The sequence below is a fragment of the Hyaena hyaena genome, unplaced genomic scaffold, assembly GCF_003009895.1.
Source record: "Hyaena hyaena isolate Hyena2069 unplaced genomic scaffold, ASM300989v1 scaffold_1421, whole genome shotgun sequence".
NCBI lineage: Eukaryota > Metazoa > Chordata > Mammalia > Carnivora > Hyaenidae > Hyaena > Hyaena hyaena.
The window spans coordinates 22,385-47,436 of NW_024082056.1; the positions used below are offsets into that span (position 1 = coordinate 22,385).

At 36.6% G+C, this 25,052-nt stretch overlaps 1 pseudogene; it reads left to right on the forward strand.

Annotated features, from left to right (window-relative positions):
* The first annotated feature begins 23,198 nt into the window (after nucleotides 1–23,198).
* On the forward strand, nucleotides 23,199–24,389 carry LOC120225505 (annotated as a pseudogene).
* Nucleotides 24,390–25,052: the final 663 nt, after the last annotated feature.

Below are 25,052 nucleotides of genomic sequence, written 5' to 3' on the forward strand. Positions count from 1 at the left end.
AGTGGGATTCCTGAATCATACGGTATTTCTCTTTTCAATTTTTTGAGAAACCTTCATAATGTTTTCTAACATTCTTCTAACATTCATTACTTCTAAAGTAAGTAACCAACTTACTAACAAGCAGTATACAAGAGTTCCTTTTTTCCACATCCTTGCTAATTTTTTTGTCTTTTTGCTGATTGCCATTCTAAATAGTGTAATGTGATATCTCAGTGTGGTTTTCATTTGCATTTTTCTGATGATTAGTGATGCAACAAACTTTTCATGTACCTGATGGCCATCTCTATGGCATCTTCAGAAAAATGTCTCCTGATGTCCTCTGCTCTTTTTTCTTTTTTTAAAATATTTGTTAATTTTTGAAAGAGAGAGAGAGAGCACAAGTAGGGGAGGGGCAGAGAGAGAGGGAGACACAGAATCTAAAGCAGGCTCCACGCTCCAAGCTGTTAGCACAGAGCCAGAGGTGGGGCTCGAACTCATGAACTGTGAGAACATGACCTGAGCCAAAATCAGACTGACGTGACTGAGCCACCCAGGTGCCCTTCCTCTGCTTTTTTTTTTAACTGGATTGTTTATTTTTTTGCTGTTGAGTTTATGGGTTGTTTATATATTTTGGGTATTAAGACCTTATCAAGTATATGATTTGTAAATCTTTTCTCCCATTTCATTGGTTCCCTTTTCATTTTGTCGATTATTCATTTTGTTGTGCATAAGCCCTTTAGTTTGATTTGTCCCCATTTATTAATTTGTTGTTTATAGTGCTTGTGCTTTTGGTGTCAGGTCCAAAAACTCTTTGCCAAAACCAACGTCAAGAAGATTTGTCCTGTTTTCTTCCAGAAGTTTTATTTTTTCAGGTTTTATTTTTAAGTCTTTAATCTATATCAAGTTAATCTTTTCAATGGTACAATCGAAGGGTACAATTTCATTTTTCTGCATTTGGTTATCCAGTTTTCCTAGAATCATTTATTGAAGAGACTATCCTTTCCCTATTAAATATTCTTGGATCCCTTGTCAAATATTAGTTAACCATATATTCAAGGGTATGTTTCTGGTGACTCATTTTTGTTCTATTTTTCTGTGTGTCTATTTCTAGGTCAGTACCATATTATTTTGATTAGTATAGCTTTATAATATATTTGAAATCAAGAAATATGATACCTCCAGTTCTATTTTTCCTTTCCAACATTGCTTTGCTCTGGCTTTGGGGTCTTTTGTGTTTCCACATGATTATAAGATTTTTTTTTCTATTTCCGTAAAGAGTGTCATTGAGATTTTGGTAGGGATTGCATTCAATATGTAGATCACTTTGGGTAGTATGGACATTTTAACAGCATTACCTCTTCCAACCCATGAACATCATATGTCTTTACATTTCTTTGGGTTTTATTTTTTTAAATGTTTGTTTTGAGAGAGAGAATGTAAGTAAGGGAGGAGCTGAGAGAGGGAGAGAGAGAATTCCAAGCAGTCTCCATGCTCAGCACAAAGCCCACATGGGGCTTGATCTCATGACCATGAGATCATGACCTGAGCTGAAATCCAGAATTGTAGCTTCAACTGACTGAGCCACCCAGTCTCTGCCTTCTTTAATTTTCTATGGCAATTTTCTATAATTTCCAATATACAGTTATTTCACCTATTTGATTAAGTTTATCACTAAGTATTTGACTGTTGTTGTTGTTCTTCTAAATGGAATTGTTTTTGAATTTACTTTTTGGATAGTTCATTCTGTACGTAAACACCATGGATTTTTTAAATTTTTGTTTATTTATTTTGAGAGAGATAGAAAGAGAGAGAGAGCATGAGTTGGGGAGGGACAGAGATCAAGGGAGAGAATCCCAAGCAGGCTCTGAACTGTCAGCACAGAGCCTAATGTGGGACTTGATCCCATGAACCATGAGATCATGACCTGAGCCGAGACCAAGAGTTGGTTGCTTAACTGACTGAGCCACCCAGATGCCCCTCTAAATGACCTGGGTTTTTATGTTGATTATATATTCTGAGAATTTATTGAATTTGTTTTTTAGTTATAACAGTTTATTGTTGTTGTTGAGTCTTTTGAGTTTTATGCATATGTGATGATGTTATCTGCAAATGGATCATTTTACCTCTTTTTTTCTGAATCAGATGGCTTTTATTTAATTTTCTTGTCTAATTGCTTTGCTGGAGCCTCTAGTACTGTATTGAGTAAAAGTGGTTAGAGTGGGAAATCTTATTTTGTTCTAAATCTTAAAGGAAAAGCTTTCAGGTTTTCCCCATCGATTATGATGTTACTGCTGGGATTTGCATATAAGGCTTCCGTTAAGTTCAGGTAAGTTCCTTTGATACCTATTTTATTGACAGTTTTTAGCATGAATTGATATTGAATTTTGTCAAATGCTTTTCCTGCATCTATTATGATGATCGTGTCATTTTTATCCTTCATTTTGTCAATGTAATATGTCAGAGTTAATGATTTGTATATGTAGTCATACTTGCATGTCAAGGATAAATCATACTTGGTCGTTGTAGCATATACTTTTAATGTGCATTTGAATTTGGTTTAAATATATTTAATTCAGGATATTTGCATGCATGTGCATCTGAAATATTGACCTATGGCATTCTTTTCTTGTGTCTTTGTATTGGCTTTATTATCATTAAGATTCTAGCCTCTGTAAATGAGTTTGAATGGCTTCCTTCTTCTATTTCTTTGAAAAGTTTGTTAATATTTAGGGGCTCTTGGCTGGATCAGTTTATAGAGCATGTGACTGGTGATCTTAAGGTTGTAAATCCAAGCCTTACATTGTGTGTAGAGATTATGTTAAAAATAACATCTTAAAATAAAAAGAATATTTAGAATTTAGTAGAATTAACCCGTGACGTCCTCTAGTGCTGTGTTTTTCTTTGTTAGGAGGCTTTTTATCACAGAGTCAATCTCCCTATGTGCTATTGGTCTGTTCAGGCTTTCTAATTTTTCTTTATTCACTTGTGGTAAGTTGTATGCTTCTAGAAACTTAGTCATCTTTTGTAGGTTTTCAAATTTGTTGATATAGAATTATTTATAATAGTTCCTTATGATAAGGTTTAATTCTGAGGCATTCATATGAATGTCTCCTTTTTCACTTCTGATATTTTATTTGGGTCTTCTTTCTTCTCTTCCTCTATTTTTTCCTGCACAGGAGAAATCATGCAGAAATGACTTATTTTGGCACTGTGTTGTTACTGGTATGGGGCATAGGATGATGCAGGTGAAATCTCCCTACCCATTCTATGAATGTCTGCTTGTGGTATTCTTGCACTACCTTCTGTAGAAGCTGTTCCATTACCTCTTGGCTTCAATGTAGCCAATTAAATGTTGGTTTACATTGATACCTGAAATGTCATTACTGCATGGTATGTGCTAGTCCTTCCCTATTCATATATATATAAACTTATTTTCCCAACAGTCAGAAAATTGGCTTTCATTATTGATTCATGTACTTAAGCAAGAATACAGTTAGATGATTTCAGATTTGTAAATCTATAGTATTGTAAAAAAAATTGTTTGCTTAGATTCAATATTTATATACATTTAATATATAAAATTAACATTCAGTAGAAGACACACATTCTTTCAAGTGTACATTGGATGAGATTTGCCAGAGTCCAGCTCCAGCTGGGTTCAGGGGTCCCTGAAGAATGGATGGTATCAGCGAGGGAGGGAGTGAGAGAGCCACAAGAATCTTTCTGGTCACCAGGCAGGCATCTCTGCACTGTCAGTTTTGGTGTCTTTATTTATAGGTCAAATGTAAACATGGCATCAGAAAATGGAATTTTTACAATGGATAGTTCTCCTTGATAAGGTGTTTTGGAAAATGTACAGAAATAGGTTTTACAAAAGTATTCTTGCAGAACTGCCCCAATTATAGTGAGGGTAGTAACTAAGAAAATAACAGGGTGTTCACATTTTAATAACACTACGATTAAGTCATAGGTTTGTAGATACTCTTATCCATCCTCATCACAGCTGCCAGTGGGAGGGAAGGTATTTGTGGAATGTAGGCCTTAGGGAAGGGGCTGCTATACACCACCAGTTAGCAAAGGTATATGGAGTAACTGATGTTCTGCCCTTATCTGTTCCTTCTCTCTAAGTTAGGCTCTTTGTCTCCGTGCAAGACTTGATTTTCCAGTTATATTCCCTATGGCACTGGAGGGCCAACCATACCTTTAAAGAGTTTAGCTCATTTCCAATACATAGAATCGCCTTTTCGAGTGTACTTACCTTTGTGTCTAGTTTTATGATTTCTTGAATAGCTAGGGCATGAGAGACACTTTTGGTTAGCTGATTTACATGTTGTGTTGTATGAACCTCTTGGACTAACGCAACAGTAGAAACCAGATTGTACATGTAAAGGTCAGTCTTTTATGAGTAAGGGTCACTAGCCTGTTCATAACTCAAGGGATGGTATGGAGAGAAACAGGACCTGCTGGAGACGCGATGTCTGTTCCCATAATCAAAAGAAGAAGTTCCCACAATAAGTTCCTTCACAAGGTGCAGTCATCATACCAGGGCCAGAATAAGGGGACAAGTCACTCCTGATACCGATCAACAAGGTACCTTGGGTGTCGGTGCTCAAGCAGAAATAATTGAGTGGGGGTGGATATCGGTCATCATCTGATTGGCAAGAGACCATGCAAACTTCCTTTAACCTCACCAGGAGCTTTCTCGACTAGTGGGGTCAGAATGGCTCCCAACAGAGATTGACATATATGCTCTAGAGGATATATATTTCTCCAGAGGAAATCACTGTTCTTAGTGTTTTTTTTTAAATCACAGATTATTTTTTTGCAATCTATAATTTTATTTTAATTGTTTTAATGTTTATTTATTTTTAAGAGAGAGTGAAGGCAGGAGAGGGTCAGAGAGAGAGGGAGACACAGAATCCAAAGCAGGCTCTAGGCTCCGAGCTGCCAGTACAGAGCCCAATGTGGGGCTTGAACTCACCAACTGTGAGATCATAACCTGAGCCAAAGTCAGATGCTGAACGGACGAGTCACCCAGCTGCCCTGCAATATATAATTTTATATAAAATAACTATATAGTATGTACTCTTTATGTCTATTTTTCTTAGCATAATAACAGTATGATTTATCCCCATTTATGTGTCAACATTTTTTCCAGTGTATTGTGCAGTAGTAGTCCATGGTATGAATATGTTACAATATGTTTTTGCATTTTCCTCTTTAAGGACATTTGGGCTGTATGTCATTTTAATCTATTTTGAATGAAGCCTTTATGAATATTCTTGTACATTTCTTTTTAGAGAGATATTTTTACATATCTCTTTAGTAAGTTTTTATCCTGTATAAAAAATGCAATCCTGATGGGGTTATGATGAAAATTGTTTTGAAACAATCTGTTCTATTCAGATCCACTGGTCTATTTATCTAGCTTTGTGTCATTGCCACACTGTCCTGATTAGTGCAGTTAGAGAGTAACTTTGAATTGAAATAGTTCAAGACCTCAAAATGTGTACTTCTTTTCAAGATTGTTTTGGCTATTATAAGACTTCTACATTTCTACATATCATTTAAGTCAGGTTTTAGTATACATGTTTTGGATATAGCTTGATTTTTACTCTTAAATAATTTATAGTATTTAATATTTTAATTTTCATTTCATTTTGTTTGCTGATATAATACACAAGTAGAACTTATGTTATTGCTTTGACCTTATATTTTGGAATCTTGCTACATTAACCAATAGCAGTGACTTTTACAGTTCTTTTGGAAGTTATTACATAGATAGTCATGTCCTCTGCTGTAAAAGAACAGTTTTATTTTATCCTTTCCAGTATTAGATCCTTTATTTCTATTGTCTTATTGCTGCAACTAAGATATCTAGTACAGTGTTCATTAGACATGATTAGAGAGGGTTTATCATCATCATTTTTTAGATCTTCAAGGGAGCACATTCAATATTTCATTATCATTATGTTTATTGTAGGCTTTCCATTGATACTTCGGATTAAATAATTTCTATTATATTCATAGTTTGCTAAGAGCTTCTACTGAATTCAGTAAGATACTATTGAATATTGTTGAATAATTTTTCTGCACATATTGAGATGATCATATATTTTTTCTCACCTTTTTCTTATGTTATAGTTTATTGTCAAGTTGGTTTCCATTTAACACCCAGTGCTCATCCCAACAAGTGCCTTCCTTCATACCCATCACCCCTTTTCCCCTCTTTCCCACCCCCATCAGCCCTCAGTTTGTTCTCAGTATTTAAGAGTCTCATGGTTTGCCTCCCTCCCTCTCCTTAACTATTTTTTCCCCTTCCCCTCCCTGATGGTCCTCTGTTAAGTTTCTCCTATTCCACATAATGAGTGAAAACATATGGTATCGGTCCTTCTCTGTCTGACTTATTTCACTTAGCATGACACCCTTGAGTTCTATCCACAAATGACCAGATTTCATTCTTTCTCATGAGATGATCATATATTTTTATCTTTCATTCCGTTAATGTCATAAATTACATGGATAGACTTTGAAATGTGAAACCAATCTTGAATTCCTGTAATTAACTTTACATAGTAATGGTGTATAATCATTTTGACATATTGCTAGATATAATTTATCAATGTTTTGTGAAGTACTTTTTGTCTTAGTTCATCAGGGCACTGGCCTGTAGTTTTCTATTCTTGTAACATATTTTTCTGATTTTGTTACCAGTAATACTTTACCCTCATAAAATGATTTGGTAAGTGTTCTCTCCTCTATTTTCTTTTTTTTTTCTTCTTTTTCTTTTTTCATTTGACATGCTTTATTGTGGTGGTCAAGAACTGAGTCCACAGTATATCTGAGGTATGCCTGTATCAGCTAATTTTACTTTTTAATTTAAATTTATTTTTTAATGTATTTGTTTAAATTCCATTTAGTTAACATACAATGTGGTATTGGTTTCAGGAGTAGAGCTTAGTGATTCATCACTTACATATAACAGCCAGTGCTCATCCCAACAGGTGCCCTCCTTAATGCCCGTCACCCATTTAGCAAGTCACCTCAGCCACCTCCCCTCCAGAAACCCTGTTTGTGCTGTGTATTTAAGAGTCTCTTATGGTTTGCTTCCCTCTCTGTTTTTATCTTATTTTTTTCTTCCCATCCCCTATGTTAATCTGTTGTGTTTCTTAAATTCTACATATGAGTGAAATCATATATTTTTTCTCTGACTTATTTCACTTAGCATAATACTCTCTAATTCCATCCACATTGTTACAAATGGCAATATTTCATTCTTTGTGATTGCCAAATGATATTTCATTATGTGCGTATATACACATATATACACATGTATATAATAATTAGGCTATTGTTGATACTGCTGCTATAAAAACTGGGTTCATGTGGCCCTTTGAATCCTTTTTTGTATCCTTTGGATATATACCAAGTAGTACAATTGCTGGGTCATAGGGTAGATTTATTGTTAATTTTTTGCAGAACCTCCATGCTGTTTTTCAGAGCAGCTGCACCAGTTTGCATTCCCACCAATATTGCAAAAGTATTCCCCTTTCTCCACATCCTCACCAACATCTGTTATTTCCTGCGTTGTTAATTTTCACCATTCTGACAGATATGAAGTGGTATCTGATCATGGGTTTGATCTGTTTTTCTCTGATGATGAGTGATTTTGAGCATCTTTTCATGTGTCAGCCATCTGGATGTCTTCTTTGGAAAAGTTTCTATTCATGTCTTCTGCCCATTTCTTCGCTGGATTATTTCTTTTTTTGTGTTGAGTTGGACAAGTTCTTTATAGATTTTGGATACTAGGCCTTTATCCAATATGTCATTTTCAAATATCTTCTCCCATTCTGAAATTGCCTTTTAGTTTTGTTGATTGTTTCCTTCACTGTGCAGAAGCTTTTTATCTTGATGAGGTCCCAATAGTTCATTTATTCTTTTGTTTCCCTTGCCTCTTTATTTTAGCTCTGTGAAGAATGCTGGCATTATTTTGATAGGGGTTGCATTTAATATGTAGATTGCTTTGGGCAGTATAGACATTTAAGAATATTTGTCCTTCCAACCCGTGAGCATTGAATGTTTTTCAATTTCTTTGTGTCTTCTTCAATTTCTCTCATAAGCTTTATATGCTTTTCAGCATACAGATCTTTTATTTGTTTGGTTAGGTTTATTCCTAGGTATTTTATGGTTCTTAGTGCAATTGTAAATGGGATTAAATCCTTGATTTCTCTTTCTGCTGCTTTCAATTTCTCTACATTGATTTTACATCCTGCAACTTTTCTGAATTCACATATCAGTTCTAGCAGTTTTTTGGTAGAGTCTTTCAGGTTTTCCATGTAAAGTATCCTGTCATTTGTGAAGAGTGAGTTTGACTTCTTTGCCAGTTAGAATGCCTTTTATTTCTTTCTGTTGTCTGATTGCTGAGGCTGGGACTTCTAGTACTTTTTTGAGCAACAGTGTTGGGAATGAACATCGCTGTTGTGTTCCTGACCTTTGGGGGAAAACTCTCAGTTTTTCCCCATTGAGGATGATATTAGCTGTGGGCCTTTAATATATGACCTTTATGATGTTGAGATATGCACCTTCTATCCCTACTTTCTTGAGGGTTTTTATCAAGAAAAGATGCTGTATTTTGTCAAATGCTTTTTCTGCATCTATTGAGAGAATCATATGGTTCTTATCCTTTTTTATTAATGTACTATATCATGTTGATTGATTTGCAAATATTAAACCAGCCCTGCAGCACAGGAATAAATCCCATTGGTCATGAATAATTCTTTTGATGTACTGTTGAAATCGATTTGCTAGTATCTTGTTGAGAATTTTTGCATCCATGTTCATCAGAGATATTTACCTATAATTCTCTTTTTTCCTGGGGTCTGTGTCTGGCTTTGGAATCAAGGTAATGCTGGCTTCATAGAATGAGTCTGGAAGCTTTCCTTCCATTTGTATTTTTGGGAACAGCTTGAGAAGAATAGATATTAACTCTTCTTTAAATGTTTGGTAGAATTCCCCTAGGAAGCCAGTCTAGCCCAGGACTCTTGTTTTTTGGGACATTTTTGATTACTGGTTCAATTTCTTTGCTGGTTATGTCCTGTTCAAAAGTTCTGTTTCTTTCTGTTTCAGTTCTGGTAGTGTGTGAGGGTCTAGGATTTTGTCCATTACTTCTACAGTGTCCAGTTTGTTGGCATATAATTTTTCATAGTATTCTGTCATAATTGTTTGTATTTCTGTAGTGAGGTTTGTGAGCTTTCATTCATAATTTATCTATTTGGGTCCTCTTTCTTTTCTTTTTTATAAGCCTGGCTAGGGGTTTATCAATTTTGTTAAGTCTTTTGATAAAACAGCTTTCAGCTTCATTGATCTATTCTACTTTTTTATTTGCTTGTTTCTATATGATTTATTTCTGCTCTAATGTTTATTATTGCCCTTATTGTTTGGGCTTTTGTCTTTATTTGCTGATCCTTTTCTAGTTCTTTAGGTGTAAGGTTAGGTTGTGCATTTGTGACCTTTCTTGGTTTTTTTTTTTAAAGGTTTTTATTTATTTTTGAGAACGAGGAGACAGAGCATGAGCAGGGGAGGAGCCGAGAGAGGGAGACACAGAATCCAAAGCAGGCTCGGGGTGCCTGGGTGGCTCAGTCTGTTAAACATCCGGCTTCGGCTCAGGTCATGATGTCACAGCCCATGGGATTCGAGCCCCGTGTCGGGCTCTGTGCTAACAGCTAGCTCAGAGCCTGGAGCCTGTTTCAGATTCTGTGTCTCTCTCTCTGACCCTCCCCTGCTCATGCTGTCTCTCTCTCTCTCTCAAAAATAAATAAAACATTAAAAAAAAAAAAAAAAGAATCCAAAGCAGGCTCCAGGCTCTGAGCTGTCAGCATGGAGCCTGACGCAAGGCTGGATCTCACAGACCACAAGATCATGATCTGAGCCGAAGCTGGACACTCAGCCTCCTGAGCCATGCAGATGCCCCAAGGGACCTTTCTTGATTCTTGAGATAGGCCTGAATTGCAATGTACTTTCCTCTTAGGTCTGTGTCTGCTTCATTTTCATTTGCTTCCATGTATTTTTTTTTTAATTTTTTCTTTAATTTTCTGGTTAACCCATTCATTCTTTAGTAAGATATTCTTTAACTTCCATGTGTTTGAGGGTTTTCCAAAGTTTTCCTTATGGTTGATTTCAGGTTTCACAGCATTGTGATCTGAAAATATGCATGGTATGATCTTGATCTTTTTGTTTCTGTTGAGGGCTGGTTTATGACGCAGTATGTGATCTGTTCTGGAGAATGTTTCATGTGCAGCTGAGAAGAATGTGTATTCTGCTACTGTAGGATAAAGATAAAATGTTCTGAATATATCTGTTAATCTGTTTATCTAGTCCAGTGTGTCATTCCAAGCTGTTGTTTCCTTTTTGATTTTTTGCTTAGATGATCTGTCCATTATTGTATCTGAGGCATTAAAGTCTTTTACTGTTATGGTGTTATTACCAATGAATTTCTTTATGTTTGTTATTAATTGATTGATTGATTTGGGTCTTTGAGTTGGGGCATAAGTATTTATTGTTAGTTCTTGTGATGGACAAGCCCCTTAATTATGATACAACGCCCTTCTTCATCTCCTGTTACAGTTTTTATTTTTAAATCTAGTTTGTCTGATATAAGTATGGCTACTGCAGCTTTCTTCTGATGTCCATTAGTATTATAGATGGTTCTCCATCCCCTCACTTTCAATCTGCAGGTGTCTTTAGGTCTAGAATGAGTCTCTTGTAAGCAACATATAGATTGACCTTTTTGTTTTTTTAATCCATTCTGATACTCTATGTCTTTTGATTGGAGCTTTTAGTGCATTTACATTGAGAGTGATCATTGAATTACATGAAGTTAGTACCATTGTGTTACCTGTGGAGTTGAATATTTCCTGCCACTGCCTTCTGGCCTGCCGAGTTTCAGTGGACAGGTCTGCTCCTAACCTTATGTGTCCACCCTTGTAGGCTAAGGACCTTTTGTCCTTACCTGCTTTCAGAATTCTCTCTTTACCTTTTTATTTTGTAAGTTTCACTATGATGTGTCATGGTGTTGACCTGTTTTTATTGATTTGGGGGCAAGTTCTCTGTGCCTCTTGTACTTGAATGCCTGTTTCCTTCCTCAGATTAGGGAAATTCTCAGCTATAATTTGTTCAAATAAATCTTCTGCCCTCTTTTCCTGCTCTTCTTCTGGAACTCCTATTATATGGATGTTGTTTCCCTTCATGTAATAATCACTTAGGTTTCTGAGTGTCCCCTCATGATCTAATAATTTCCTTTCCCTCTTTTTTTCAGCCTCATTATTTTCCATAATTTTATCTTCTATTTCACCTATTCTCTCCTCTGCTTCTTCAGGTGTCACTGTCACTGTATCTAGTTTGTTTTGCATCTCAGTTATAGCATTTTTTATTTCATTCTGAGTAGTTCTTAGGTCTGATTTCTGCAGCAAGGATTTCTCTAGTTTCTTCTATGCCATTTTTCAAGCCCATCTAATAATCTTAGGACTGTTGTTCTAAATTCTTACTGAGATATATTGCTAATATCTGTTTTGGGCAAGCCCCTGGCTGTGATTTCTTCTTGACCTTTCTTTTGCGGAGAATTTCTCCATCTTGTCATTTTGGCTAAGTTTTTGTCTTTTGTGTGTTTTAAAAGCTTGTTATGTTTCCTACTCCTGAAAGTACTGCTATAGTAAAAATGGGTCATACACTGTCCAGGGCCTGCTACTTCAGGATCTTTTTCTGGTGTATACTGTGATGTTTCATTTTGGCTGTTCTCACTGGTCAGTCCTCTGCAGAGCTTCTCTTTGCTTACAGTGGTGGAGTGTTTGGAACTTTAGCTAGGTGTGCTTTGATTTGTTTGTTGAATTAACCCTGAAAAAAGTCGGGTGGGTGAGCCTGATCCCCCAAAAAATAGAAAAGGAAAGGAAACAGAAAAAATCAAACAGAGAATCAAAAAACCCCCATATGGCTGATTCCAAAGAAAAAGAACAAAGAAAGACAAAAAGAAAAAGAAAAAAAAACAGAGAAGGCGGATACCAAAAAAAGAGAAAAGGAAATTAAAAAAAAAACAAAAAACGATGAAACAAACAGGAAACTATGATCCTGATTTTAAAAGAGAAGAAGAAGAAAGAAAAAAAAAAAAGAAAAAAGAACTGCAGGTGTCAGTTTGAGGCACTCAGATTTTCAGTGCACTTGATGCATGGGGGGTGCTAGCTGTGCTGGACTTCTGGAAGAGAGGCCTGTTGTGTTGGCTCACAGCCAGTGTTGACCCAGTAAATAAGCAGTTGCCAGGCATGAGGTGGGGGCAGGATTTGGTGTAAGCAGGAGCCCATCCACTGAGGTCCGCTGTGTTGTTCTCTGATGTCCACAGTCATGGTGTTGGGGGCAAATGGCACCACCCCAATCTCTCATCCCTGGACCCGGGATCTCACACAACACCACTGTTCAGGCAGCCCTCACAGAATAGTGAGGGCAGTCAGCTTGTCCTGCACCACAGCTCTCCTGCATTTGTTCTTTGATGCATGGCTGTGATTCAAAGCTCAGTGTCTTAAAGGACCCAGCACCATACTGTCCCACTCTTCTCCTCTGGAGTAGATCCTCTCCACCCTGGTGGTGAAAGGCCTTTGGCTGGCACCTGCAGGGTCTTTTGTCTGTGGGGAGACAGTAAACTTCCAGAAGTATTCTAGGAAGGGGATTGTTCTCTTCCAATGTAATCCCGAGATCTCTGAGCCGCAATATGCACACCGAGGCAGCTCCCTCCTCTCTAGGAGCATGGACCACATCTCCACTCTGGGGAAAGTCACATGCTTCTGAAACCTCAGAGTTTGAGCTCCAGATGCTGTTTACGAAAAAGAATTGGGACACTCAGTACTTCTCACTCCCCAGTCCATGGTCCAGAGAGGTTTTTCTCTTGTGCTAACTTGATGTCACACTTTCTCAAGTCCTCTCTTTCTCTCCCTTTATCTCTCCATGGAAAGGGTTCCCTCCCCTCAGTGGCACCTGTTTTTCTCTCCCCTAATCCACTTCCAAACACCTTGTACTTGCCAAGTGGTCTCCCAACTGTAGAGTTCCTTCTGCCAGTCCTCAGATCAATTTCCTCAGTGATCCAAGTGATCTGACCGCAATATAGCTGTTTGAGGGATGAGGAAAGCGCAAGGTCCCGCTACTTGTCTACCATCTTAACCCCGCCCCCATTTTCTTAAGCAATTTTGTTGTTTTGGAATTATTACATGTTAGCTACAATTCACATGAAACAATCTGTGTCTGTCATTTCCTTTTCTGGAGATTATTTCATGATTTAATTATTTTAATATGTAAAGGTTATTCAAGTTTTAATTTTCACTTCAGTAAGTGTAGTAATTGGTGCCTTTAAAAGGTTGTGTCCACTTTATCTAAATGTTTGAATTTAGTGGCATAATATTATTAATAACATTCCTTCATAACTTAAAGTCTACATGATTTGCAGAAATATTCTTTTTTTTTTCTTGATACTGGAAATTTGTGTCTCCATTATGCTATTCTTAACCTGCTTTTCTTAAAAGTGCATCAATGTTATTGATATTTTAAAAGAACTAACTTTGCCTTCATTGATTGTCGCTTTTTTTGTCCATTTCTATGACACTGATTTCTGCCCTTATTTTTTAATGTTATTTCTTTTACTTTGGATTTAATTTGTTCTTAAAGTTTTATAAGGTAGAAGCTCAGATCATTGATTTGGAGTAATTGTTCTTTTCTAATATAAGCATTTAAAGCATAGCTCTCCAACTAAACACTTCTTTAGCTTTACTCGTGGGTTATTTAAAAGTGTGTTGTTTAATTTTCAAATAATTATGGAAATTCTAGATATCATTTTTGGTACTGGTTTCTAGTTTAATTTCTTTGAGTCAGAGAACATAGCCTGTATGATTATAAAATTTGAAATTGATTGAGACTTGTCTTATGCTCCCGCATGTGGTCTATGATGGTGAACATGTCATATTCACTTTAAAAGAAATTTGTATCATGGAATTTGGGGGCTAATGTTTTAGAAATGGAAGCTAGGTGAACACATAGTGTTACTACCAATGACTGAGAAAAGTGCTATAATTTTGAGTTATGATAATGGATTTTCTATAATTTTGTTTTATTTTTGTCAGCTTTTTTCTTTATGTGTTATTTGGCACATTGAAAATTGTGATTATTTTTTGTTTCCTTGTGAAGTGCTGGTTTTTATTATTTGGAAATAATTCTATCTGAGAAATAGCTCCTCTTGAAATTTTCTTTATCTGTTATTAGTAAAAACTGTTAAACTTTCTGAGTTTTGACTTTCAAGTCAATGGAATGCTTTCAATTTTTCTTTTTTCCCATCATTTATTATTTTTATATAATAAAAACATTTATTATAAGTGAATTTCATACATGCAACATATATTGCTATTTGTTATCCAACCAGGGAATATAATATTTGCCTTTGAAATGGAATATTTAAACTTTGGGCCTTTAGTCTAATTATCTATATGATTGCAGCATAGTTACTTTTTTTTTTCCATTTAAAAATATTTTGCTATATGTCATCTGTTTTTCTTGTCTTTCTTTACTGTCTTTACTTTGGGTTTTAAAATATTTTTCAGTATTTCATTTTAATTCCTCTGGTGGGCATTGAGACATATATCTTTGTTTTAAGTTTTATGTTGCTGCTTTTAAAATTAAAATATGCATTCTTATTATAGTATACTTGAAGTTAATATTGTTTCTCTTTGTGGTAAAATATAAAAGACTTGCAATATTATAATTATATTTTACCCCCCCCTTTGTGTGGTTGTTATCATATATATTTTATTTACATCTTTTAAGCTATATAATACAGTGTTATAATTTTTATATTATGTAATCAACTGTGAACTACTATCTCTGTTTCTGCTTGGGGTATAGATTGTTGCAAGAGAATTTTGTCTGTATTTTCATAATAAAAAACTGCCAAATAATCTGCAAAATCATAACTCTTCATGAAACCACCAGAGAGCTAAGGTCACAAGGCAGATGAGAAATTTTATTTCCAAAAAATGACAAGGCTCTCTGAGGAGAGATAAGAAACATAAACTATTTCATGGGAGGAAGAGGAAGCTGCCATGGAAGTACTTAAGCGTAAAACAACTAAAATTTTAACCAATTCCAAATGGTTGAATGTGGGCTAACATATCAGTTTAGAACAATATAGAGTCTTCCACCCTACCCACAAAGTAATGCGCATTTACTTAGTCTTTTTCTTAAATTTTTTTAAATGTTTTATTTACTTCTAGGAGAGAGAGAGAGAGACAGCGTGAGCAGGGAAGGTTCAGAGAGAGAGGGAGTCACAGGCTCTGAAACAGGCAGTCAGCACAGAGCCCGACGCAGGGCTCGAACCCACAAACCACGAGATCATGACCTAAGCGAAAGTCGGACGCTTAACCGACGAAGCCACCCAGGCGCCCCACATTTACTTTGTCTTTTACGTGCTCTCCACTTATTACATACCAGAAAGTTTGGGTGTGGGGCAGAGGACAAGATTGAGAGTAATCTTTGTTGCAGGGGTACCAGCTCCACTGTCGGAACAGTACAAAGTCTCATATTCTTCTTTGAATCCTTCTCTTATATGAAGAAATCGCCTTTGGCCACTGGGGAAGGAGCAACAAATTATCTTACCCTGAATACTCAGGCAAAGATCCAGTTCTTTCAGAATGAAAGGTAGAAACACAAGCATTCTGGCATAGGGTTCAGGCAAAACCCCTCATTTGAGGGGAATGGTGTAGGAAAATCCCTTCTGCTTCTGGAGGAGAGGCAACAGCAAGAGTCATCTGCCAAGGGTAAGGGGCATAAAAACCTCTTCTATATAAAGGACCATCTCAAGATGCAAGGCAGAATTTGCTGCCGCTGCATTCAAGACAGCTAGGAATGATAACACTCATCCACATGAGCCGAGTATGCAAGTCTTGCCTAAAATAGGAGACTTGACAAGAAATACTGGCAATCTCTTTTGTCAACTCCATAAGCCCAGCACCAAGTAACAAGCAGAAGTATGCTGCCTCTAGGCATGGACAGCAGTGCAAAGGAAGACCTCTTTCGTGGTAAAAGTGGGAAGGCTCTACTAAATCTGAGCAAGAATGCTAAATATTACTCCTAGTAATGCAGCCTCACAAAGTACAGATTAATAGCCGATCTCTATGGGAAATAAAATATAATATTGTGTTACACAGAATGTAGCAATATAACAAACTCCACTCTGCTACTGGCTATATGTAATCAAATCACTCAATAGTGGCTAGACGAAAGAAGTGTAACCATTTGTGGTAATAAATACTATTTAACTCAGTCTATGCTATTCTTCTAGATAGCAGTTCTGGTATTCATTTATATAGAAAATTCAGGAAAATCCATTCATTGTTATGAACTAGAGCAATAGTTAGAAACAGACTCAGATGAACCAGAATTTGGAACTATCAAATAGGAAATTGAAAGTAACTACTATGTGAGGTGATGGATATGTTAATTAGCCTGATTGTGGTAAGGTTTTCACAAAGTATACATATATCAAGACATCACATTGGAAACCTTAAATTTATACAGTTTTTTATGTAGATTACACCTCAAGAAAGATAAAAAAAACACATAAACAACTGTCATTTTATGTAAAAGGATCTAGTGGCAAATTTGGACAACATGCGTGAAGAGATGTGGAATTTCGAAAAGATGGAAACAATGTGAATTCTACAAATAAGAAAAAAAGTGATATCAGTGAAGATTTTCTTTTGGAGCTCCACAGCTTACTGGACAAAACAGAGATAAAAATAAAAGACTATGAGTATAGATCATTTGAAATTATCCACAGTTAAACATAAAGAGAAAAGAGAGTGAAAGAGGGGAAAAGAGGAAGAAAATATCAAAGAACTCTAAAACAATATTAATTAATCTTACATATAACTGGAAACCCTGACAAAGAAGAGAATGAGAGAGAATAAATCTTTGAAATGATAACGGATGACAGTTTTCCAAAAGTAATGAAAGTCAACAAACCACAAATCCAAAAACATCACAGAATATCAGACAGGATAAATACAAAAACACACAAATACCACTACCACCACCACTACAAGAATAACAAAAACAACAAACACAGAAATTTTAGTCAAACTGCTCAATAACAAAGATAAAAATAAATCTGGGGGAAGGCAGATGTGGAGAAGAAATCAAATCCAGAGTAACAAAAATAAAAATTCAGCAGACTTCTCATAAGATACTGTGGAATATACAAGTAAATGGATTGAAATCTCTAAAATATGGAAAGAAAAATGTCATCCAAGAATAGTATACTTTTTAAAAATGAAAGTGAAATGAAACTTTTTCAGTGAAACAAAAGTTGAGAGTTTTTTTGCCAGCCTTCCTTCTCTGCAAGTAATTGCAATAACATAATTAAGTTCTCTGACCACAACAGAATAAAACTAGAAATCAATAACAGAAACAAATCTGGATATTCCTCAAATATTTTGAAATTAAGGATATACTCTTAAAAGTGACGGGATTGTATAATAAATTCTATACACATACAACAAATTCTATATGCATATAATTATAGTAAATTATTGAAATTGTATACATGGTTATATTTCTGATATACATTATTTTAAAAAATTAAATGTTGAAATGTATTTGTAAGTGTCTAAATGTATATTTGTGTGAAATATGTAACATATATTTATGTATCTTTATATAATTTCAGCTAAGTTTCTAGAAATCCCATTTATTTCTTTGTCAGATCTATGTCTAGTCATTCCTGATAATTACTTGTTGCTTTCTCATCCTTGTGACCCCAATCTTCATTTTGTAAAAGTGTATACTCTGCATCTAAATTTGTCATTTACACTTTCTCCTGATTGTCTATTATAGAAGTTGACCTCCTTATGATCTTGTGGATCTTTGATTTTAGAGTCTTATTTACTTGATTTAAATCTGTTGGGAATATTTAGTTGCTAAATTTTGAATATTTTTCTCTGAATAGGATTTGTGTCTACTTAAACCATATTTCAGATAGAGATGATTATTTTATTCTTTCTGGAGATGCCTGGATTAATCTGTATATCTTAGTTTCAGCTTCTCCACCTTTTAATACATCAAAGCTTAGTATCATACTAGCAGTGCTTTCATTGGCTTTTTCCATCATGATAATCTTGTTCTCCCTTCTTGCTATCTGATCACTTCTCTTTTTTTTAATATTTTATTTATTTCTGAGAGAGAAAGAGAGAGATAGTGTGAGCAGGGGAGGGTCAGAGAGAGAGGGAGACACGGAATCTGAAACAGGCTCCAGCCTCTGAGCTGGCCATCAGCACAGAGCCTGTCACAGGGCTCGAACCCACGAACTGTGAAATCTTGACCTGAGCCTAAGTCGGACGATTAACTGACTGAACCACCCAGGCGCCCCTCTATCTTATCACTTCTAGTTCATATTTATTTTGTGAATTTTACCTTTTTCAAAATGTGGGTAATTGTTGGGCTTTTGGAGATCCGTCTACATTTTGTGTTCTTTACAATACTTTGCTAAATGTCTTCTTTCTAAAATAGAATTGTTTTATGGTAGGATGATCTTTCAATATATCTAGTCTGCCATACATACACCTGGTAGCAGAAGTCTCATTCTCATCCCCTCTTTTTTTTTTTTTTAATTTTGTTGAATTGTTTTAAGAAAAAAAATATTTTTGAGAGAGAGAGAGAGAAAGATGGAGCATGATTGGGGAAGGGGCGGAGAGAGAGGGAGACACAGAATCTGAAGCAGGCTCCAGGCTCTGAGCTGTCAGCACAGAGTGCAATGCGGGGCTCAGACCCGCAAACTGTGAGCTCATGACCTGAGCTGATGTCAGTTGCTTAACCAATGAGCTACCAAGGCATCCCTAACTCTTGTTGAATTTTTGCCTGATCTCTAATATCTCTGTGATCCTTGGGACCAGTGTGCCCTCTGTTGTTAGACCTGAGGGTTAGATTAGAGTTATAAAGCTATATCAGCAAGGGCTAGAAGCTAGGGACCAGAAATATCTGCTCAGGTATGGCAGGCTAAGAAGTAGCCTGTCTGAGATATCAAGAAAGAATTAGCCCGCTCAGGTTAGTGTTGGGTCTTTGTCAATAAAAAATTGATTGTGTGCTTGTCAAGCAGATGGTTAAGGAGAAAGGAATTTAAATGCTACTTGCAGTTATACTGGGTGAAGATAACTGCAATCTATGTCTATCAATGACTCTGGAAGCATTGACACTCCTGGGCGAAGAACATTCCAGTCTCTAGAAGGACTCGTAAAATTAGTCATTTTGAACCTGGGTACTATTTTGACATGCTGTTCGGAGTACCAAGGGTCTTGGTACAGGAGAATATGATTACGCTGATTACCTGATATAGATTACAAGGCAAGAACATCATAAAAAACAAAAACAAAGCCAGAAACAAGGCAAAAGCCTAGCTTATAATATATAAACAATGACATATAAGAAGGAAAATCTCTCTCCTTGCTCTTTTCCCCCTTGCTTTTGTATTCCATCTCTTGGATCCTTATCACACTTAGTGAATAGATAATTTGCATTTTATTTAAGCTCCCCTGTGTAATATCCTGTTGTCCTGATTCAAATACCAATCTTACCAACCAGTAATTCTCATTTCTTTTGGTGTAGACAACTCATGAGAATTCACTTTAATGCTTCTTAGCATTTGATACCCACTAATATAACTACAGTTTTTGCTTTTTCCCTAGAAGACTTTAAACTTCATGAAGGCTAGGATCATATTTGTTTTGTTCATTACTATTTTCCTATATATATTTCCATAGTTTTGAATTAATGAATGAATAACTATCAGGGAACTTACGGTGTAGAATGTGTGGCCAAGGGCTATTTGGATAATATATCTAAAGTGACTGGGACCCCTGGGTGGCTCAGTTAAGCCTCAGACTCTTGATTTTGGCTCAGGCCCTAGCCTCAAGGTTGTGAGATTGAGCCCCACATGGGGATGGGGGGAGGGCTGACAGCATGGAGCCTGCTTGGAATTCTCTGTCTCTCTCCTACTTGTGTGCACGCACATGCACTCTCTCGAAAAATAAACATTTAAAAAATAATAATGTAAGAAAACACAATTCTCTCTCATTCTGCCCCTCCCCTGTTCACATGCACATGCTCTCGCTCTCTCTCAAAAACAAAAACAAGACAAACAAAAGCATAGTGACAGATAATATAGTGTTCAAAGTTGTTATAGCAATAGCTTTCTAGAAAATTCTTTTTTTAATAATATGGTTCACTTTCTGGAAAAGATATCTTATTGGAAAATGAGAATAGCCCTCACAGTTGAATTTTGAATATTCTTTTTTAACAGCTTTTTAATTTAGAATAATAAACTCTTTGAGCTTCAGTTTCCTCATCCATGAAATGGGGACAATAAAAACTACTCTTTATTGCTACTATATCTACAGTCCTACTGAAGTCCTGAAAGATGAAGAAGAATTTGAACTACCTGTATATAGGAACGATAATTTGTAGGGGAGCATGGGTTGAAGGGAAAATCAATATAAGAAAGATATTTCTCCAAGAGTAGTCAGTACTCCAACACTAAGAGTGAAATGTCTAAGTTGGATAGAAGACAAATGTGAAAATTTGGAGATGAGATCACGTTTGCCTGGGTTTTTTTTTATTTTTTATTTTTTTACAAATAGTTTATTGTCAAATTAGTTTCCACATAACACCCAGTGCTCATCCCCACAAGAGGGTAAAGTGAGTCATTGTTAAATTTTTCTTGAATTATCTAATCTCATCTGTTTTATATCTCACTTTATATTCCATCCATTCATTGTCTTTATCTTCCCCTTCACCAAACAGGAATAAATTTTACTAAATCTAGGAATGCATTATTTTCATGCAGACTTTCTTGCTTATTGTCACGTGTAAATGGCCACATACCAATTCACAGTCTTATTGTAAATACTGAAAAACTAGATTTATGACCCAACTTTATATTAAATTCACATTTGCACAGAACTCAAAAGTGTACAAAGTATGTGCTGAGCTTTGTATAAATTCTAACTTTATATGAGGTACAAATATGATTTTTATATCTGGGGCCTATTATGGGCACAGTATTCTATTAATGAACAATATTTAGGAACATTAAAAAACATATATGATTTTAATATCTGCTAACAGGTGAGCAAGCCATTCAATATCAATTACTCTAAGTAAGAAATGTAAAGCATAGTTATTTTTCATGATATTTATTTACTAAACAAAACCACATCTTAATTTGCTCTGAACTTCTGAATCTCCAGTTCCTATACCTTGAATTTTGGATCCAAACTCTTAATAGCAAAGATGACTCATCTGCATAGACATATATAGAGACCAGAGGAGAAAATAAGACATGCTCAAGTTACAGCATCATTTTAAACTTAATTATACGCTACAAGTAGCCCACAACTCCATCTCCTTCTTAAAGGACAAAGAATGACATGAATAACTCTCTGGGATTATTTCCCAACATCCTTATTTATTAAAAATAAAACACAAACAGAGAAAGACAGATATTTCTAAAACATAGATGGCAAAGACAGAGAAACTTGTAGATGTACAGAATAAAGAACTGACATTTCTTTCTTCCAATGTTCACTTTCAGCAAAAGCCAAGCAAACATAACAGATCATCCAAGATCTCTTTGCTTCAAATAGAACTGCAGGAAGGCTATTGAGTTGTAAATAATGGATTAGAGACAAGGTTATTGGCTTTGAGGTTCAAAAGATCCTTCAAGTGTTTTTTAAATGACTGTACATACCTAGTAAGAGATAAATGATATTTAAATCATCCCAAGACCAGACTCTACCAGCCAAGGTATACCAGCCAAGGTAGAGCATTAAGAGCTTTTCAGAGACAGGAGAATAATTATGTTTACTTATCACAAGTTTTGATGGTGGAGTAAAGGTGCCAAAGTGTTTGGAAAGCACAGGACTCCCGTTCTGAATAAATATTCTTGCGTTGGCTTTCAGAAACTAATTCTGGCTACGGGCAACAGATTTAGATGTGATTACATGTACAGAGTTTGTGTGTATGTGTGTAAAAGAGATGGAACGGAGGAGAGGATTGGGGTGGAATGTGGGTGGCAATTGTCACAGCATATTGAGGTTACAGCAAAGTAGAAATTAGGTTAGAATCATTCATGATTGCTGTCAGGATTCACAGCTGGTACCTGGGCAGAAGGTAGAGAGTTGAGTTAGGAACTATGGTTAAAACCGCACATAAGGAAGCAGCTGGGGCAGTTTCAGATCACGTGACTCAGGGATCAGACAAGAATGCCTATGAACATGTTTGCCAGTCCTTACTTACAAAGTTAAGCTCTGTCAAACCGGAACAGACAGCAGGCAGTTCCTCATATTTTAGGTGATGGAGGGTGACTGTGACAGAGGATTAAGTGTATACATGGAACTTTGAAAGAAGCGTGGGTATTTCTCCTGTCTTCACGATGGAAGACAATTAATATTCCTAGTTGCGATTTATCCTAACAGCCTATGTGATAACGGTTCCCATCATACAAATGATTTTTTTTCTCTTTTCTTTAAAAATTTACTACAGGATTCAAGTGAATTATGTATAGATTTGTAAAGTTTAGTTGAACATCTTCTCAGCAGTAATCCTCTGTTTTGAACCTTGATAGATCTTTGTAATTTTCATGTAGTACTTGCATTCTGACATGTAATAAAGTTACTTGTTTATCATTTTGGTCTACAAAAACATTGTTACATGAGCTCCATCGGAACAAGAATTTGTTTAGTTATTGCAAAGGAAAATATGTTTATAAACAGAGAAATATATACGTTAGTAAATTTTCATAAAATTTTAGACAATATTATATATTAGTAACCACAAATGATTTTACCACCAAGAAAAAAACAACTATCAAAATGCTAGGGAAATTTTTTGTAGTGTCCTTTAAAGTATATCTATGCTATGTTGTCACTTGCTTCTTTCATTTAATAATGTATCTTGGACACGAAGCAATAGTGTAAGACAAGAAGGTAATGAGTTAGCCCTGTGTATGGGACTGCAGGAAAATGGATGGCACCATGGGGCTGTGCATCTGGGCATCAAAGTGGAAGTGGGTGTGAGAGCAGAAGTGTCCCGCTAGAGCTGGGGCCTTGAGGGGACTGAGCTTGTTGGTGAGGCAGGGGTGGTGTGACATGGCAGGCCGGTTCAGACTTATGGGGGCCGGGGGGGAGTGTAGCCTGATACTGCTGGAGGTGAACAATCGCATCACTGAGGAGATACTCATGCTCAAGTTTGAGAACCCGGCCACCAGTAACAAACCAGAAGCATTAGAAGTAACATTTGCAGATTTCATTCCATGGAGTCCTCTATCATATTTCAAATCCTAATGGAGACAAAACGAAAGTGATTGTATTTCTTTGAAATTCTACAAGGAACTTCAGACATAGGGTGCTGACACATTATTAAAGAGGGTGCATGGGAGATTCTTGGTAAATCCCAAATCAAGATACAGTGTCTCTTTGCTATACAACCTTGAAAATCTACCAGAATCCAAGGATTCCAGTGTGTATCAGGCTGGCATGTTGAAATGAAATTGTTCTGCCTCTGTCTTTGAGAAATATTTCCAATTCCAAGTAAAGGGCAAGGAAGGAGAGACCAGGGCAGTAATCCATTACAGGGATGATGAGATCATATATGGTGAGTGTAAAAAAGACAGAGTCAGGGTGCCTGAGTGGCTCAGTTGGTTAAGCATCCAACCTTGGCTCAGGTCATGATCTCATGGTTTGTAGGTTTGAGCCCCGCATCGGGCTCTGTGCTGACAGTTAGCTCAGAGCCTGGAGCCTGCTTCAGATTCTGTGTCTCCCTCTTTCTCTCTGACCCTCCCCTGCTCACGCTGTCTCTCTCTCTCTCTCTCTCTCTCTCTCTCTCTCTCAGAAATAAATAAAAAACATTTAAAAAAGAAAGTCACTGTAGTCTTCAGCGTTTAAGGATAACGATGATTTGGAAAAGTGTTCATGCAGGAGTTCAAAGAAGGACGCAGAGCCAACTACACATTCGCACAGGTCCTCTTTAGCCACAGGGTACCTCCTCTGGAGCCAAAAGACCTTTTGTCAGTGCTGCACTGGGCAAGAACATTGGCTCTGTTACCTTCATGCCGTTCCCTCGCCGCACCAATGCCAGTGCGCGAGACAACACTGTCAGCCTGATCCACGCATTCCGGGACTCTGTGCACGACTGCATTAAGTGCTCAAAGGCCTATATGCACACACGTGCACAGGCAAAAACTTCCGACTTCCTCAAGGTGCTGAACCGTGCCCGCCCAGATGCTGAAGGAAAAAAAATGAAAACAATCCAATCACGGGAAGACCTTTTCATCCCACTAACTCTTGAGAACAGTACGAGGAGGCAGCTGACAACCTGCTATTGGATAATCGTAGCCTTTAATGTTGCACCTCTTCAGGTTCTTAAGGGAGTCTCTGTTTTGGTTCCGTTTTGGACACATTTGGAAAATAATTTGCAGAAATGAGCTGTGCTTGCAAGAACTTCCTAGCTTTCAAGAACTAAAAGAATTCCACTTGATCATCTTAGTTCCTTTTCTTTACCTTTCCTCCCCCATACCCTTTTCCTTCCTGCCTCTTTTCCAAGCGATTTTACTTTGCAACATGTTACTACTAATGAGTTGAAGGATAATGCAGTCTTTACTTGTTTTCTCCTATGTATTTGAGTTCAAAGCTCCTGTAATCTAAAGAAATACTGTTGAGGTCATGAATAAAGGAAATTTTTGTTTCTTAAAAAAATTATGAGTTAAGAGGGGCACTTGGATGGCTCAGTCGGCTAAGCATCCGACCTTGGCTCAGGTCATGTTCTCACGGTTCGTGGGTTCGAGCCCCGCGTCGGGCTCTGTGCTGACAGCTAGCTCGGAGCCTGGAGCCTGTTTCAGCTTCTGTGTCTCCCTCTCTCTCTGACCCTCCTCTGCTCACGCTCTCTCTCTCCTCTCTCTCTCTCTCAGAAATAAATAAAACATTAAAATTTTTTTTAAAAAATTA